This window comes from Bombus flavifrons, chromosome 12, assembly GCF_040668555.2.
Source record: "Bombus flavifrons isolate JBK064 chromosome 12, iyBomFlav1_principal, whole genome shotgun sequence".
Lineage (NCBI taxonomy): Eukaryota > Metazoa > Arthropoda > Insecta > Hymenoptera > Apidae > Bombus > Bombus flavifrons.
Genome location: NC_138453.1, coordinates 7143557 through 7160526, shown reverse-complemented (window position 1 = coordinate 7160526; position 16970 = coordinate 7143557). Strand labels below are relative to the sequence as shown.

Genomic DNA, 16970 nt, shown 5'->3' with positions numbered 1-16970 from the left:
CGGAACGGCATATCCATTCGAACGACTGTTCGTCAGGAGCTGTCAAATCTCACGAAATCTCCTTTCGGCCGCTATTTATAGTGAGTTCTGGTTGACGGTAGAAGCTCCGTTCCACTGGCGGTTCGCGCGTGCATCGTTTTGCATTAGCCCTCTCGTTTCTACCAGAGCCTCCTCTTTACTCCTTCAGTGTGTCGCGTCTTTCGAGTAACGGAGCGAGTGCAAAGCCCTTCTTTCTGTCCGGGCGTACACATAATTACCAAAGTTAATTAGGGCTTTGGAGATGAAAGAGAGTGAGAACGAAGAGCTTGGATGGTGACGCGACCAGGATGTATTAGCGTGCGGAAAGAAGGCAAGGGTAGCATCAAAACGTTGTGAAACGAGCGAAACCGAGCGAGCAAGAATGAAAAAGAGTTTCCCTCGATTTGTGGTTCGTATAATTTATACGGAAGGGAAACTGTGCTTCCTGGAATCAGGGAACCCTTAAGGGAACACGAAAAATACAGAATAATCCTTCAAGTCTGCTCATCATTCTCCTGAGATGACCCGAGATGAATGTTATGTTCTAATTAATGTTATTGAAACATAGTTTTTAACTGTTTAGTTTTGGTATTCGATATAATTTTACCACCTGCCGTGTATTCTACGAGATATCTGAGGAAATACAGACGCGAAGAGGAAGCGAAAAAAGACAGTAGGTCGCAAATTCGAATAAAAAGGTTCCACAATTTGATTGTCATTTAAGGATGAGCTTAGGAAAAAAGATGTACGCTCGCTATCAAGACACGATCAAGTTAGAATCTGGAGAAAACACGCTAAGACGTGTACAATACTTAGGAATCTGTATATTGTGAAGAAAAAAGAACATTATCCTACACTGCAGGAAATGTATATTACAGAGAAAAGTTCAATATAAGTACAATTTAATGGTCAATGAATCAATAATAAGTAAAAAATAATAAGATTATAACAAAGTGTGATTTCTGCCTCGTATGTCGCACACTTTTAATAAAATTCAAACGAGCGGTTGGCGCGACGTCAAATGATAAAAATAAAAGAATAGTTCAATTTATTTTCCTGTTTCTTTCATTTTCCTTTTCTATAGAATGCCGGTCGGTCGAAGCACATGGAAAGCGCGGTAAAATTGCGCGAACGGAAACGAAATACCATTGAAAGTTGCTGCACTTGGCGTCATTCTATTTCCCAGACGGAAAAATGGAAAGGGCGCGCAGGGGGTGGCCTCGCTGTCCGTCCAACCGTGTAAATTTCACTTTTATTCGCGAATGGCAATTTTTTATTTCGACCTGACTGTTTTTCCAGCGAATGCATTTCGACGCCGGCGTGTTTGCACAAAGAACCACCGTTGCACCGCGTTGCTTCAGCTACACCTATCCATACCGCCAATTTTCCCCCTAACTCACATCCCCTATCTCGCCCGTCAGCACACCGGGTCGTCACCCCTCTGTACCGTGTCCCCGGTCAGCACTTGAGTACTCGTGCAATTGGTTTTTCGTGTTCGAGCCACTCTCGGTGTCCTCGGAATCCTAATTTCGCGTTTTTCATTCGCCCTCCCGTGCCTCGTCCATCGTCCCATGGAAAGCAGTCTCGTCATCCGACAGAAACGAAACCACCGGCCTCTCTTCCCCCGATATCTGACGGCTACCGCGATTCTTTCTTTCTTTCTTTTTTCTTTTTTTTTCTTTTGCGGTCAAAGTGAACAGAGAAATGAAATAAAAACGTCCTGCCGCTGGCATCGTAATCGGTGAATCGACGATATCGTTCTATCGCGTATTGTTTCCACGAACGGGGAAAAAGGAAAACCGATAAAGCTTCCACGTGACTTTACCTCGGCGTCTGTTTATGCTCGTAAATTCCAGGAGAATTTTCGACATTACGAGGAAACTTTTCTGTCGCTGTATAGCATTCCTCGAATCACTCGCACCGTTGTCTATTATAAAAGGAACACAGAAACACTGGTAACGAAAATTCCTAGCATTCTTCAATCACCGTACCGAACGATCACCGCCGTGGAACGAATTGTAAATCGAAAAATCACGTTGTACATCCGAGAAGGTACGCTAGTTCTTCAGGTGAAACGTTGGATTTCGCGATGGTATCGATTGAAGAACAATCGAAGGGAGCGTGTATGAGGCGCGTGGTACCGGCATGGGCGTGTAAGAAGCACTAAATCCTGATGCCCCGCGTCCGTAGCTAGCCGGCCCCTCTAACAATAAACTTAGGTGAGAGACGAGAGACGAGCACGAGCACACGCAGACAGAGCGGAGAAACCGCACGCGTGACAAAGCGGCGCTCGTACGCGCGGTGTGCGTGCGTCAGCCACACTAGCTGGATCGTGGATCAACCACTCGAGACCCCGAGATCTATGGTGTGGGAGTGTCTCTGCGGGTACTACGGTGTGGAGGAAGCCGTATGCTGATCATCTGGACTCGTTTATTGGGCATTAAGCGTGTCGGTGTCGTTCGTGAAAGCAATCCGCTCCTTTCGACGCGGTTTTTTGCTCGCTCTTTTAGTGCTGCCCCAGGGAAACGATCTCTTCAATGAAGGAAGTTGACGAAACCTTTCGACTTTGTATACAGGAGATTAACCCATAAAAAGTATAATTGAGTTATAGATAATTATAATAATTCATGTTGAATTATTGAAATTTAGAGTATAATTTCAATTTGTATTTTATATTCTCCGTGTGAGAGATTGGCAATGAAATTATGTCGAATGAAAGATTAAAAAATTAAGTGATCTAACCCTAAATTGTTATAGTTCGCAATGGACCCAGTGATACCAATTAAGAGTTGAATTGGAAAGAAAAAATTGTATGGAAATACTGACAGGGAAACTGAATAGATTAAAAGTATGGAAATGTTGGTGTTCATGGTGCAAACATTAAATTAAGCTCCGGATTGACATAGAACCCATTTATAGAACGCCCACGCAGCTGCCAGTCGCGCGCGGACTGCACAAAACCTCCCGAAATACAGTCGTGAGCCGGAGCAATGTTTGTTCCTCCGGTACGACATAAAACAAGCCGCGTGCTTTCAATTTGGGATTCCTAACGAATTACCTGTCTCTTGTGCGCGAGTACGGAAGAAGATGTTGGCGAGAATACTCTTGGGAAGTTGAAAGTGGTCCAGAAAGTGTTTTACAAGTAGGTGACATCGAACCTCGACTTTAAACATCTTACTTTGAGTGAAAACCTAAATGCAACCTATTCCAATATTTATGGATTTCTATTAAAACAGCAGAATCAACCACACGACGTCGAAATCAAGATAGATGCTCAGGAATTTATTTTGGGGCTCGTCAGCTTAGTTTATAGATCAACGGAATGAAACCTAATTCAGGGAAGATACATAAATTTTATTGGTTTCATTTTAATGTATATTCTATGCAGTTATTTATGGCAGCTATTAATTACAGACTAATGCAAATTTGAGATTTCTTTTATCTAAAAAATGATTTTTATAAACTTGGTCAATTATGTAAAGTGATTCATATACTTTGCATATTATACATGTTCTACAAAGTTCTATATTTAAATTCCCCATAAATACCCCAAAATGAATTATTAAACACATTCTAACAGTTAGTTTCTAAGAAGAATCAAGCACAATTAACCACAATACCCTATATGTATTCCCACATTCTTTACAAAGAAAAGCAAACGAATCCCATCGGACAACAGAATTCGAACCCCGTGCGAAAATCAGGAACGCGTAGCCGAAAGCGCGATCGATTTCGCGGTGATCGGAACGTTATCTTCCATTCTTTTCTACGTTCTTTCCAAGCGTTGTTCGCTTGAAAATTACACACGACGAGATCCTCTGCCCTGTTCCGAGCGAGAGCTTTGCTCACTGGCGTGTACACCACCTTGAATCCCTGTGTTCTATTCACATTTCACATCCGTTTGCATTCCACACGTGCGATCAGAACCGCAGACAGACTGATCCACGTTGGGCACCACGGTTCGGACACGATACCAGGCAAGTTCCACGTTGCCTGGATGCCTGGATGGTCGAAGAAAGAACGTGCAGGCGGAGGACGAAGACGGGACACGTGTGCCGGCGTACGTGTGAACGTGCGGGGTGGAGCGTGGCGAGATATTATGCAGATAAAATATTCATGGTTATCGGGGCTCGCGATCGGGCACGCCTTTATTTTTCGAGATGAATAGAAATGGTGCCATCCCTCCACGACCCGTGGGACACAAATTCTTTGCCCACCTATGACAATGAGGGTGAGAAAGGAGGTAGAAGAGAGAAAAAGGAGAGTGAGATCGATGGACGGTATCGTAGAGACAGTGTGATTGCAAAATAATATCGATAACGTGTATTTATCGCTTTGGATCGTCGAAGAAAGATAACAGCGATAGAAACGATTCAACACTCTGATTTTTTCACGATTTCTTGGTTTTAACTCGGCTATCTGGTACTGGGTGATATAATGATAATACAGAAGATAATTCAAAGTTTGTGTCAGACACGTGATAAAAACGTATATGGAGAATACGGCCGAGTAACATGTACAAGCATGAGGTGATTCGTTATGAAGAAATAGGATTGTAATTCATGAAGTTATATAAGGACAAGGTTTTATCTTAATGCAGTTCCTGTAGAAAAACTTTAAATTATATGCGCTTTATAGTATAAATTTGAATACTCTTACACGTTAAGTGCCTTCTATATATAGTATTAAATTAAACGATATTTCTTCGTATCTCTTAAGAATTACTCAACTTTTTTCAGTTTTACAGTAGATATAATAACTAGATTGTAGATGTTTATACGTGCATGATAAATTTAAGTATACTCTACTTAAATGTCATTTATTTCATCGTGTTCATAAAAGTATCGATTTGCATAGACATTCGCAATTTCATAACAACTGCCCTGAGACTTCTTTGGGTTGAACACCGAAAACTACCTTTGTATAAAAACACACTGACTTCAAACGTTTCTTTAATTTCGCTTCGAATTGCCTGAACAACCTAATAAAAATAGATCAACGAAGGTGATAGATACGTTATCGAAAATCGTTACCATCGTTTCTAAAACTGTGAACCGCGTTACTCTCTATTATACGGAGCAACATCGTTTTCTAATATCCGATTGTTGTACGTACAGCATCGACGAAGGCAATTTAATCTTGAAAAGGAAACAGCCTTTACCCGTGCTCGTTCGAATATTTTCCTGAACGATCCGGAAACGGACTTCGCAGAACGTAACGAGCAAGCTTGCCAGGAATTCGAGTCTGAAAGTAGCATCGTTAAATCGTAACCAGCGCATTCAACGCGCAATTTTCATTCGTTCGATTCTTTTGCGTGACACCATTAACCGACACGCGTTTCCCAAGCGAATTCGTACCTCAGTGCCTGCCCATCCATCTGTCCATTCGGCACGATTTCGATGTCGGATTATTTTCCAATGATGAGAGTCAATTGATGAATATTTCATCATTGGTGAAATCACGCGTTTATTAAGTATAACGTACGGAAAATAAGGTAAGCTGTATCTTTATAATATATGTGTTATGCATAGTTTTTATCGTTCATTATACTGTACATTATACGGTTACAATATAATTGTTATGGCATTTACGATAATGCAATTATTACAACTAAATGGATTTTTTATCTCGTATCTTCTGCGTACGTGGCGTGAACATTAGCGTGACAAAACTGCGAAACAACACACGATTAATTATTCATTGCATGGCAATATAGGATCATGCTGGATATAAACGACGTAGAAGTTTTACAGCAATGACGCTGTGTGATTCGACAACTTTATATTTCCAATAGCGAAATTGCACTCTTATGTCCATTGGGTCAACAGAAATATAGAGCTACGGAATAATGGCGAAACATAGAGCTGCGCACAACGATATAGAGCTTCAATGATACAGTAATGTTCCATTGATTCGTCTACATCGACCCTTATAATATATTTTAATATTATATACTCTTAATGCATTAAGAATATAATTTTACCAAATGATTTTCCGCCAGCCAAATGAAACTAACGACTAATACCGAGTATTGAAATTCTCTTAAGAAAGGAGTTTTCCTCTGTCTTCCTCCAACTATAGAATAATATCGGAAACGACGGTTGGCCAGATCTGGTCGGCGAGTTAAGCGCAAGTTTCAGCGCGGAAAAACAACGATTGATTTCAGTAGATTACCCTAACAGGAAGTTTCGTTGGTTACGACGACATTAACGAGCGACAAAGATTGCCGGTGGCACCGTTTGGTACGCAGCATCGAAGGAGGAAACTTTTCCTTTCTTAGATCATATCGAATGCTTGGCTAGTTCATCAGAAAATCCGGCGAACTATCAACGCTTGCAATGAAAAAAATAAGCTTTTGCAATCGACCTGGTACTCTAAACTTCAAACGTTTAAGAATCGAGAGAAGATACTGTGTAGGTAACCAAAATAGTGAAATATAAAATTGAAGATATTGGAATGGAAGAACGTAGAAACGTGTAATCGAAGTTTATAATCGGAGTCGGGAAGTTGAAATTGTAAAATTCGTAGGATGAAGTAGCGTAATTGGCGAAGCAAATGAGCGGTCGTAAAAGAATGTTTGAAACTGTGGGCTCCGGCGGGAGATGATTAGCTGGATTTAACGATATTCTGTTGAATTTAATTGGCATTTTTGTACGTTAGACCGGCTCCCATCGAAACGATCCCCCAAGATTTGATTAAAGTCCTAATTTGCGTGGCCGGATATTAACTCGGCCGTGAAATATAAGTTTGCCGGATTAATTATCAACGGCTCGGAACTCATTATGGAACTATTGAAATTTTCATCAGAGTACAACTTCTATATTTTCCCGGGCGCAATAATCCTTCGCACTCGAAATTGAATTAAATGCACTTTTCACCGGGCAGCCGATGGATTACGGTTGCAAACGAACACGGACGACACCGAATCGACGCCGCACACATAAAATGTACAGTGACCGGCGGGAACACAGGCTCGTGTCGATCTGAAATTTATCTCGTTGCAGAAGTAATCCATGGATATTGGCGGAAGCCGGTACACGACGCGTTTTGAATTCTCCTATCTTTTTTTTTTGTCTTTTTTTATTTCCAAACCCGGAAAAAATTGTGTTCTTGTCAAAGTTACGAACGGGGGTAGCTACGAAAGACAAAGAAACCAGATAAGAATTCAATCAGCTTCGATGTTGTCCGTGTGTTCGACGTCCGTCAAATTAAATTCAATTAATTCCGTCCAAGTTAGTTACGCAGCCAACCTAAAAATTGCAGCCGCCACGGACCCTGTAATTAAGTCTGCTGTCTGGAAATAATTGGCTGTATAATTAGGTGACCGACAGACAGGGTGTGTAAATAATTAGGTACCTCACAGAATTTGGTAGAGGAGAAAGTAAATAATTCTCACCGCCGCCGTTGTCTGGACGAGCACAAAGAACCATCTGAGCAATTAAAACGCAACGTACGATCAAGTTGTCGCGTTAATAGCTCAGTTTAGAATTTAATAAATGTTCACAGGCTATTTTGTGGTGTAAATTGTTCTCTGTCGCTGTCTCTGTATGTCTGTCTCTCTTAATTTCTCTCTCGATTAAATTGAATCACAATTAACTGAACTAAATCAGGGTAATAAAATCCTCGGCAAGCTCGGGAAAATTTCACGAACATAGAAAATAGCCGGTAGTAAACAGAGAGGGTTGAACCCGCAGGTCGATCCATGTCCCGATAAGACGAAAATGAAAGACGAGACACGGAACAGAGGGACTATTATGTCTGCCATGTGGAACACTCGTCTTGACGAATTCTATTCGCGAGCCTTCACGCAGATAATATCACGTATGCCAGTCCGTGCGTTAATCACGTAATGGTGGGAGACACTTGAAAGCTTCTACAATTTGCAGGTCGTCGGTATAATAATGGAGAAGAGATGTAGAACGCGAGGAGAACTTCAACTGCTCTCCCTGCGGTTCCTAGTTTATCTCTCTTTCTCTCTGTCTCTTTCCTCTCGACGTCTCCTCTGCTTCTATTTATAATCCTATTCTCTTTATAAGCGCACAAGTGCGAAACGGTCTCGCGTGGCTCCAAATTAGACTCGTTATCACGATATAATTAGTACGGGTGCACGGTACCGGCACGAAATTTGGCGAATCTCGATACAACAATATTCCACCGACCATGTAGCTATATATATTTTTCGTCCATCGTTATAGAAACTGCAATTTATCACAATTCCCGGTATCCAATAAATTGTACTAGCTGATAATCTTTCGACGAACGGGATTATCTCTGCGGATAGATGATTCATCTTCATGATAGTTCTTTCGCTTCGATAGACTCTCAACGAAGATGTTCTCCAAGGTGACAAGATACAAACGTAGCTGTTTTAAGAAATTCGTAATTTCTATGGAATACGTAGTGACTCCAGTGTTTCAAAGATAACAGGATACAAATGTGACTTTCTTTAAAAATTCATGGCTTTCCAAAGAAATTCCAATTCTAAGACGACGGTTTCTTTCAAAATCACGCATTCCATACGAGAAATAGTGATTCCAAACTTTTCTCCAGTGGTGTATATCCGTCGATCTTTTCGCCTATTCCTCGCTTCAACGTCTATGAAGTCGTCTACAAAGCTTCCCACGACTCCGGTCATCGGCGACTGGTAGCGTGGCAATGACAGCGAACGCGACACGGTTGAAATTCGACATTTCCTCAGGAAATCCAGGAACAACTGGGCCGAAAATCGCTGGGTTAAAGGGTTAATGGGCTTAACCGGAGGACCCAGTAGTCCTAGGTGTGAGTCCACGAGAAATGCGCGATGCTGATTACAACGTCCAGGGTGGTCGTGTTAAACAGAGGCTGACTTAGAGACACAACGACGCCGGTGCCCGCCGGTGTAATCCTTTGATTACAGCGTGTTTCGAGAGTCGGCTGAATCACGAGGAAGCGCGTAAGGTGATATTCCTGAATGGCACGGCCGGAAGCCGAAACCGGGCCGCATAAAGGAGGATATACAACGGGGGCGAGTCGCTGGTGGTTCACAAGCGTGCGGGCGCGCGCGCCCGCACGCACATACACATAGTCGCCCGACAAACTGATGCAGGATACACGGGAACGAACCAGCATAGCGCATCCGGTGTACTCTGGTAATGAAATACAGTAACATTATATCCGCGATATTCATCCGCGACGTGGTGTGCGGTTTGTCATTACATAGGCGAACGTGTGTGTTTGGCATACCACTGTCGACGGAGGAATACGTGTTCAAGGGTATCGCGTGGCATCTGGATTAATCAGAAGAAGCCTTGGAGCGATGATCGTTAAAAGGAGAACTCACAGCCAGGAAATTTTGAAAGCTGTGTGCATTTCGCGAGTACATCCGGGACCACCCACGGGCTAGCCATTTTATAGCGGTACCGTTGATTGAATGAAACATATGGTGGAAATCGTTGATTTGGTGAATCATGGTACGGTAGTGCTTGACTCACTGTCATGGTCATGAGTTATAATCTTATGTGGACTGTTGTAGAGTAAGTATAAGTACAATGGCTCGCGAGAGTATTTAGAGTTTTACTTATTGTAGAAAGCTTTTGTATGTACATCTGGATGTGGAATATTTTGGAACTTCATTCCGTAGATTTGAAGATATGACAGGTGATCAATTCGCGATGTTTTGTAAGGAACTGGTAATATTACTTTAGTTATGTAGATTTAACACAAATATGTAAGTTATAAATCATCTGATTATTTGTTGTTATCTACAATCCTCGAATTTGTATGTTTCAATCTTACTGTTGTTTCATCAAGCAAAGAGACATTTAACGTTTCAGGGGTAACTTTTCCTCGAACGTAAATAATTGCTCAATGATAAAAAACCATAATTGATTCTATAATGATCCAAAGAATGCTGGAGAATTAACATAAAATTGTAAAATCTATATTGTCTGTATAATCATATCGTCTGTGAAACCTATAACTTGTAATTTATCAATTCCTGTAAATTATGGTATTGTGTTATACAAGAGGGAGCGGAGATTCATTCCACGAAAGTAATTCCAAGAACCGATAGTCAACATGTCACTATTGTAATTGATGTTTCACGTTTAAGTCGAATATATGAGTTTCCTCTAGGGACTCGAAAGGTAGATCGTATTCTGAAATTTCGTGATAGGTGGTCCGGACGTAACTAGGATGAGGTATCGTTACAGGTAGTAGTCGTTAGAATTTCTTCGTGAAATCTCCGTTTCGTAATTGCGTAGCAGCGTTATATTGAAGGAACTTTTATGACGTCCATTACATTTTCCTTCCTTTTCTTTATTCGATAGATACAAGAGAAAAAGAATGAATAGGTTTAGCCGAATGCATCGTGGTACAACTTTCGAACAATATCCACTTGCACGCAAGCGGCGGGCCATACGGAAGCGCCATAAAGCTAATGATCCCTAAGTGATCCGTACCACGACGACATGATGACTGTTGTGTTAGGGAGGATGGGATTACAACCGAATAGAATGGAACGAGATGGAACATCCCATCATTATCCAATGATCTACGTCTCTTTAGAGACATGCATGCCACACCTCTTTGCATGTAGCTGTCAGAAACTATACGATTTCTCCCCGATCGACCGACTACGATGAAACGAATCCAAGTTTGCTAATCTTGTTTCGAAATATATTTTTCCACAGCAAAACCCCGATCAGCTCATCGATTTTTCCAATGTGCAATGTGTACAACATGGACAATATCGCGTATGGTATATTTTTTCCCTCGCCATAAGAAAACTGTTTGAGAATGCAGTTATAATTTAACCGTAATATCCAATATCCACCTTTCGCATTTCATCACACGGTTTTACGTTATCGTCCGCCATTTGTCTCAAAGGAATTTCATGTTTCTTGAATATAACGATCCAAAGACGAATGCAAACTGGAAGCTCGCTTTCCCAAGCGGTTCCAATGCCGTATCAGTATGTTTGCCGTCTAAGCCACTGTACACCGCAAGATTGTGCTTGGCTATTCATCAGGCTCTATATCCGGTGTATAGGATAGCCACCTGTATCTCGCTAAACGGGATTTACACCGTTATAGATCATCAAGTGCGTGATCGAATGACCCTTACACGCCTGCATTCTACGAAAGAAACAATTAGCATCGGCACGATGATTGGACGGCTTAGGTATGTGATTAGGGAGAGATAAATCATGTGGAAATTGTTTGGAATAAATTAGAAATTATATTTTGGGCTTCGCAGTTAGTATAGCTAATGTTCGTCGAGATTGTAGACGTTAACGCTGGAACCATCGATTTATCTTATTCGACAAAAAAATGTTGGAACTATGAAATCGACGTGTGTTACTTGTAATTCATGACTTGTCGCTTTATTAACATTATTAGTAGATAAATTATTAAATAAAAAAGATCGGCTTGTAAAAGTTGTTTAATATAAATTCACCCTAACTAATAAAGAGGAAATGAGAAATTAAACAGCCGTATTTACGAAATATGGAAATTTTCACAACGGAAGTAAAGTTTCCGCATTGTTATTTATCCGCGTTTCCGCCGGAAACAAAATATTATCAATACGTACGAAATATAATAAATTATTACGCCGTATTTCGTTGCCTCGTTGGACATCCATACAAATTTCGACGCCGCAATCGCGGATGCTCTTTGTCGCGCGAATCGGCAAATTACATAGATTGGATTGTTATCGAGCATCGACAAACTTCATCACGATGATCGTTGCGTCGTTTTAAGCGTAATACCGCATTTACGGCCGGCGTTAATCTCGCGAGGATCGTTCGATTGGAAAAAGCCGCCTCCCAATCGCTATTATTCCCTTCTCTCCCCTCTCTTGTTCACCGAATCACCGGATAAGAACATAACGATCCTCCCACTCGGAGGTTACATTCAAACACGGGATCCTCTCGACGTATACGTCCGGAAGGGAGAAAGAAACTATAAGAGAAGAAGGAAAGATGAGATCTCGAGAGAAAAGGATCGAACGTTGAAACTCTCCCTTTCTCTTGTCTCCTTAACAATGAAACACCGTTTTCAATTGCGTCGTCGAGGACGAACAAAGAATTGCTCATTACGTAACGAGGTATCGATTCGTTTAACGATCACCCTCCTCTGTTAGGATGTTCAGTTTGAAATCTCGGCTCGTGGTTATATATCTGTACCGCGATGTCAGAAATATAAATGTCAAGGAAACGCCGCGAGATAGAAGGCCGGTCGGCTTAAAAGCGATGTGACAAAGCGAACGCCGATCAACAACGTGTTGCAGAGTCACTGTACAGCCATAACTCATGATCCCAGGCGACTTTGGTTGCCCGGAGTCATCGGCCTCGCGAGAAGAATCGCTCGACCCCCTGCGGATAATTTATGGGGTGCAACCCTGCTTCGATAGCTGGCTTGTTCAATTTTTAAACGACCGCCAACCTGACATTATATACGGTTTCAGCGAGCACCAATCGGCCTAGATTTTTCAGCTGACGCGAAACATCGTGAATAGAGGATTCGTTGGAGGGCGAAAGAGATAAGAGATCTGTCTTACGGCCATGAATTGTGGACATCATTTTTTTACGATCGTTTCACTTAGACAGGGGCAAGATATATGAGCGGGGACAGAATTTCGTAATTAGATCTATTATGGAAGTTATAGCGATAGTTTATTCGAGATTGTAAAAAGAGCACGATGTTAAATTCTGGAAAAAGGCAATAACCGTAAAATAGTATAAAACTGGTAAATCACTCTTTTTTCTTTTTATCTGAAAAATAATATTGCATTTGAATTTCTCTGTAACATTTATTCTGCACGATTTTATTTCCAACCGATTGGAAATTGATTTTGATAGAGACTATATCTTAAATTTACCTTAAAATCTATTGTATTTATGCTTATCTTCTTGCGGTGAACGAACTCATGGAAGTTATTGTATACCTATGCAATGAAATTAAGAAATATACAAAAATAGTGGAGTAGATCGGGCCGAATCATATGACGCGTGCAATATATTACCAGTTGTAACAATTTCTCATTCTAATTCAACAGAGAAATGTACAGGGTGGTTGGTAACTGGTGGTGCAAGCGGAAAGGGGGTGATTCTAAGCGAAAAAAGAAGTCGAAAATATAGAATAAAAATTTTTCGTTTGAGGCTTTGTTTTCGAGAAAATCGACTTTGAATTTTCGCTCGGTGCACGTGCGGTACGTTATAACGGATCTCACTGTAGATCGTTGTCTCGATGGAAAAATTAAAAAAAAAAAAAAAATTTAAAAAAATTGTTATTCTATATTTTCGACTTCTTTTTTCGCGTAGAATCACCCCGTTTCCGCTTGTACCACCAGTTACCAACCACCATGTATATATCTGCTGAAAAAAGTGAATAACATTTTCCTGTCTTTAAATAAAACATAGAGAACATAGTGAGCAATAAAAGCAATTTTCTACAAATTGATTGCCACAAATTGATTGCTCAACAGCCATCTCCACTTACTATCTTTCACCAGAGTAATATCCCGGTCCATTTGAAAAGTGTTCGAAAATTGACAGGCTAATTGACAGACGACTGTCGTAAAAATTCTGAAGAAAGGAAAGAGAATCGATAGATGCATTAATAACGAAAGACAGCCAATTGAATTATTATACCAGGCGACAAATGTACAACAGGGAGTTCAGAGGGATCTCTTTAAGAGGGTTTCAGTCTGAAATATATCGCGCCGAGTCTTGGGCGGGAAATTTAGAAGGGAGCAGTTTAATATACTGTGTCGTCTGCGTGCTCAAAATGGAAATTTATTCTCATTCTAACGATGCCGCGTAGCAGGAAATATTGTTCATCGTTTCGAAGCATTATGTACCGTTAAAGGTGAACGTCTATTTTTCATACCAGCGGCTAGAATCTACGTTCAGCGTGACAGGGACAAAGCAAGATGGATGAAAATGAAGTTCTCCTACTGAATTTACATCTTCCATGGATAACGATATACATACGTTACGTGGTCATCGCGTGTCCTTCTTTCCCATAACGAAGATACGATCGCGTTTAGCATACCTTTTTCATAAACCTTCGTTACAAGTCTCTCTACCATGATTGTCTTCGATGTATATAGTCTCCTCTATGAATCTCTCCTGTTAATAGCTCATCAAAATTTGATTGCGAGAGGCATGGTTCTTCGCTGGAGGAAAAACCAAATAAGGATGCCCCCGCGTATAAATATTTCATCGACTCGTATTAAGTCGCTTTGACCGCGAACATACGAAGGTTAGTGGCTTGTTTGAACCACGCATAAATCAACCTCTCCTCTCCTGGATGAATGTTGCGCTAACAACGGTTTGCTCTCGTAAATTGAGAAATGGTTAAGAGGGGAAAAAAACGAGCATTCCTCGCGTGGAGCAAAATCAACCGGGATAATGTCATTGTTACGAAATCAAATAATGATTTATGAACCGACCCGGGTATCTTTCTTCGAAAACACCAGCCTATGGTTTCTGGGGAGTTGTCCTAAATTCTAAACGGAAGTCGAGCGTAGAGAACAACTTCTAGAACTTTCTATCATGAGGAATTTTCTATCGTACGCTTAATGATTTCGATATTCGATATTAGATGTTATTAGGAGAAAAGAGGCTGGAAATAAATAGTTCAAAATTAAGATTTATTCGAGAAAATGAGAGAAACAATGTATTGGATATGATGTTGTATTTGTTCAAGCATTATTCGTAACCATCGATAATGGCATCTGCCAAGCGCTTTCGAACCCAACTACGACGTCAGCCTATAAAACGCTGTCTTATATCTTTATTACCCCGTCTAAAGAACCCCTGCTATGCTGTGGCTCACGTTCGACAGCTCGTGTAGATATTTCGGCAATTTATGTAGAAACTGGGGAGGTCTGGAAGAAGGGAAGTCTACACGATCGAGTAGTTCGTTCATGGCCATACTTAATGCCTTTATTTATAGCCATTATGATAAACTAGAACGACTCATGTAGCTTACCACCCTCTTTGCGAACGGTTCATTATGTCAGACGTAAAAGAATTAGGTAATGATACTTGAAATGCTACAAAAAATGACATAATTTTTCGCAAACGCTATACATCGTCGATGATAAATGAATAGACACTACGAGTTACGAAGATTCTTTGCTTTTTCAATTATTAAAACCATGCATAAAAATTTGACAAAATTATTATTGACATTCATTCAGATAGAAACATGATTAAACATCGTATAATCTCGATTGTCATAATATCAATTAACGAAACGATCTATTTTTGAAAAATCAGTTAATGAACAATTCGAGGATGAACCCGCGTAAGAAAAACTGGTAAAAACAAGGATAGAAACTTTCTTATTTAAAATTAACACTAGTAATGAATTAGTCAGGCAATTAAACAACAACAACATTTTAAAAATATTTGTACCCTTGCAACTTCAGTTTGTTTGCTCATATTCTTAGTTTCTTTATTTTCATTTCCATGTATCTACAGTACAATAGTATAAAAGTTAAATGCTCATGGAGGACTAGATTCCCGAGTAGCTACATAAAACTAAAAAAAGCAACATGAAATGACACGATGACCCTCTCCAGTGTATGTACTATAACAAACGACTCGGTCGAGCCGGTAAAAAGATCTCGTTAAAAGGATTGTAACGAGAGTTCCGGAACGGTGGTGAACACCTTGTACATGGAAGTCCATTACAGCCTGGAAACCACCCCTCCGCAATTGCTAGTTCGCCAGTTCGGCCAGTCGGTGCCGATAAAAAGCGCGCCTCCGCTCCGGAAGGAAGATCGCCCGTGAACGCTTTCATTGGACGAAATCGTGGTCATTGTCGTGAACATTAACCCGATTTCGTTGGCCGTCACTCGGCTAGACAAGGGTGGTTCGAAAGAGAAAGAAAGAGGAACCAGAAGGAACGACCAGGACCGTCAATACGATCTCTGACTAATAAAAAGAAAAGGAAGAGAGAACGATCTTTCCACCGAGTGACTTCGACGATCCAACTAGCTAGATCAACGCTATCGATACGATGTATGAAGCTCGTGTATTACCTAGGGCAAAAGGCGTTAATAGTGAAAAACGAACGAAGGCAGAGAGAGAGAAGGAAGAAGAGGATAAAAAAGAGGAGGTTGAAAAGTCAAAAGTGGTGTGGGAGGGCCTTTATACCAATGTGAAGGAATCCTGCGAATTGGAGCTATTGAGTACGGTGGCATTGGACGAACGTAATGCACAGCCAACTAGTATATGCCTTTCACGAGCGGTCACACCAAAAGACTCGTTCAGGACTACCCAACCCTTTATCGTTATTGCACGTCCACCAGCAAGGGGTGATTATAGCAGAGCGCTGAAGGGGCTGGCTGGTGAGTTAGCCGCGTGTTTCCTGGCCGTTCGTCATTTTTAGTGGTCGGCACTCGTTCGCTCAGGTATTAAATTATATTTCACGAGGGTGATTAACGGTCCTGGGATGTATTATTAAACCGTAGGACCTCATACGACGTGGAATTCTTGCTGGACAAGATGGCACCAACCCCTCACAGCTTCTCTTCGACGTTCTCTTTTTCTCGGATGTTGTCTCTTAGACGATCCCCTTTCTTGCCTCCTCTTACGCTCTTCTCAGAAAATGCTTTTTACCCTTCGATAGTGTGCTCACAAAATTACTAAAAAAAAGCTTGATGAACCAGCGGATTAGATAGATAATCAAGAAAAAATTGCGATTAAACGTATATGATGTTTATAAACGATTTGGAATATTTGATTTGTCCTTTTCTCGCTAGAGAAATATAATTATATTGCACTCGGACATTAGCCGTTGCTGCTCAAACACCTTTGAAAATGATTCTTCATCTACGTTATGCGTCCTTTACCGATTTAACGGAAGGCCTGTCGCGAATGAAACGGTGACTCTTGAATAAATTAAATGAAATTTTACTGATTAAAGATCAGGCTCGACGAGGAACGTGCTTCCTCT

The 16970-nt window shown here is 40.9% G+C and overlaps 1 protein-coding gene across 1 annotated transcript in view; it reads right to left on the bottom strand.

Moving 5' to 3' along the window:
* LOC138185390 (zwei Ig domain protein zig-8) overlaps positions 1 to 2324 on the bottom strand; it is a 118998-nt gene extending 116674 nt beyond the window's left edge. The window contains exon 1 of the mRNA XM_069124274.1: positions 1844 to 2324. The gene's annotated coding sequence lies outside the window, so the exon portion shown is untranslated. The remainder of the gene's footprint in view (positions 1 to 1843) is intronic.
* Positions 2325 to 16970: the final 14646 nt, after the last annotated feature.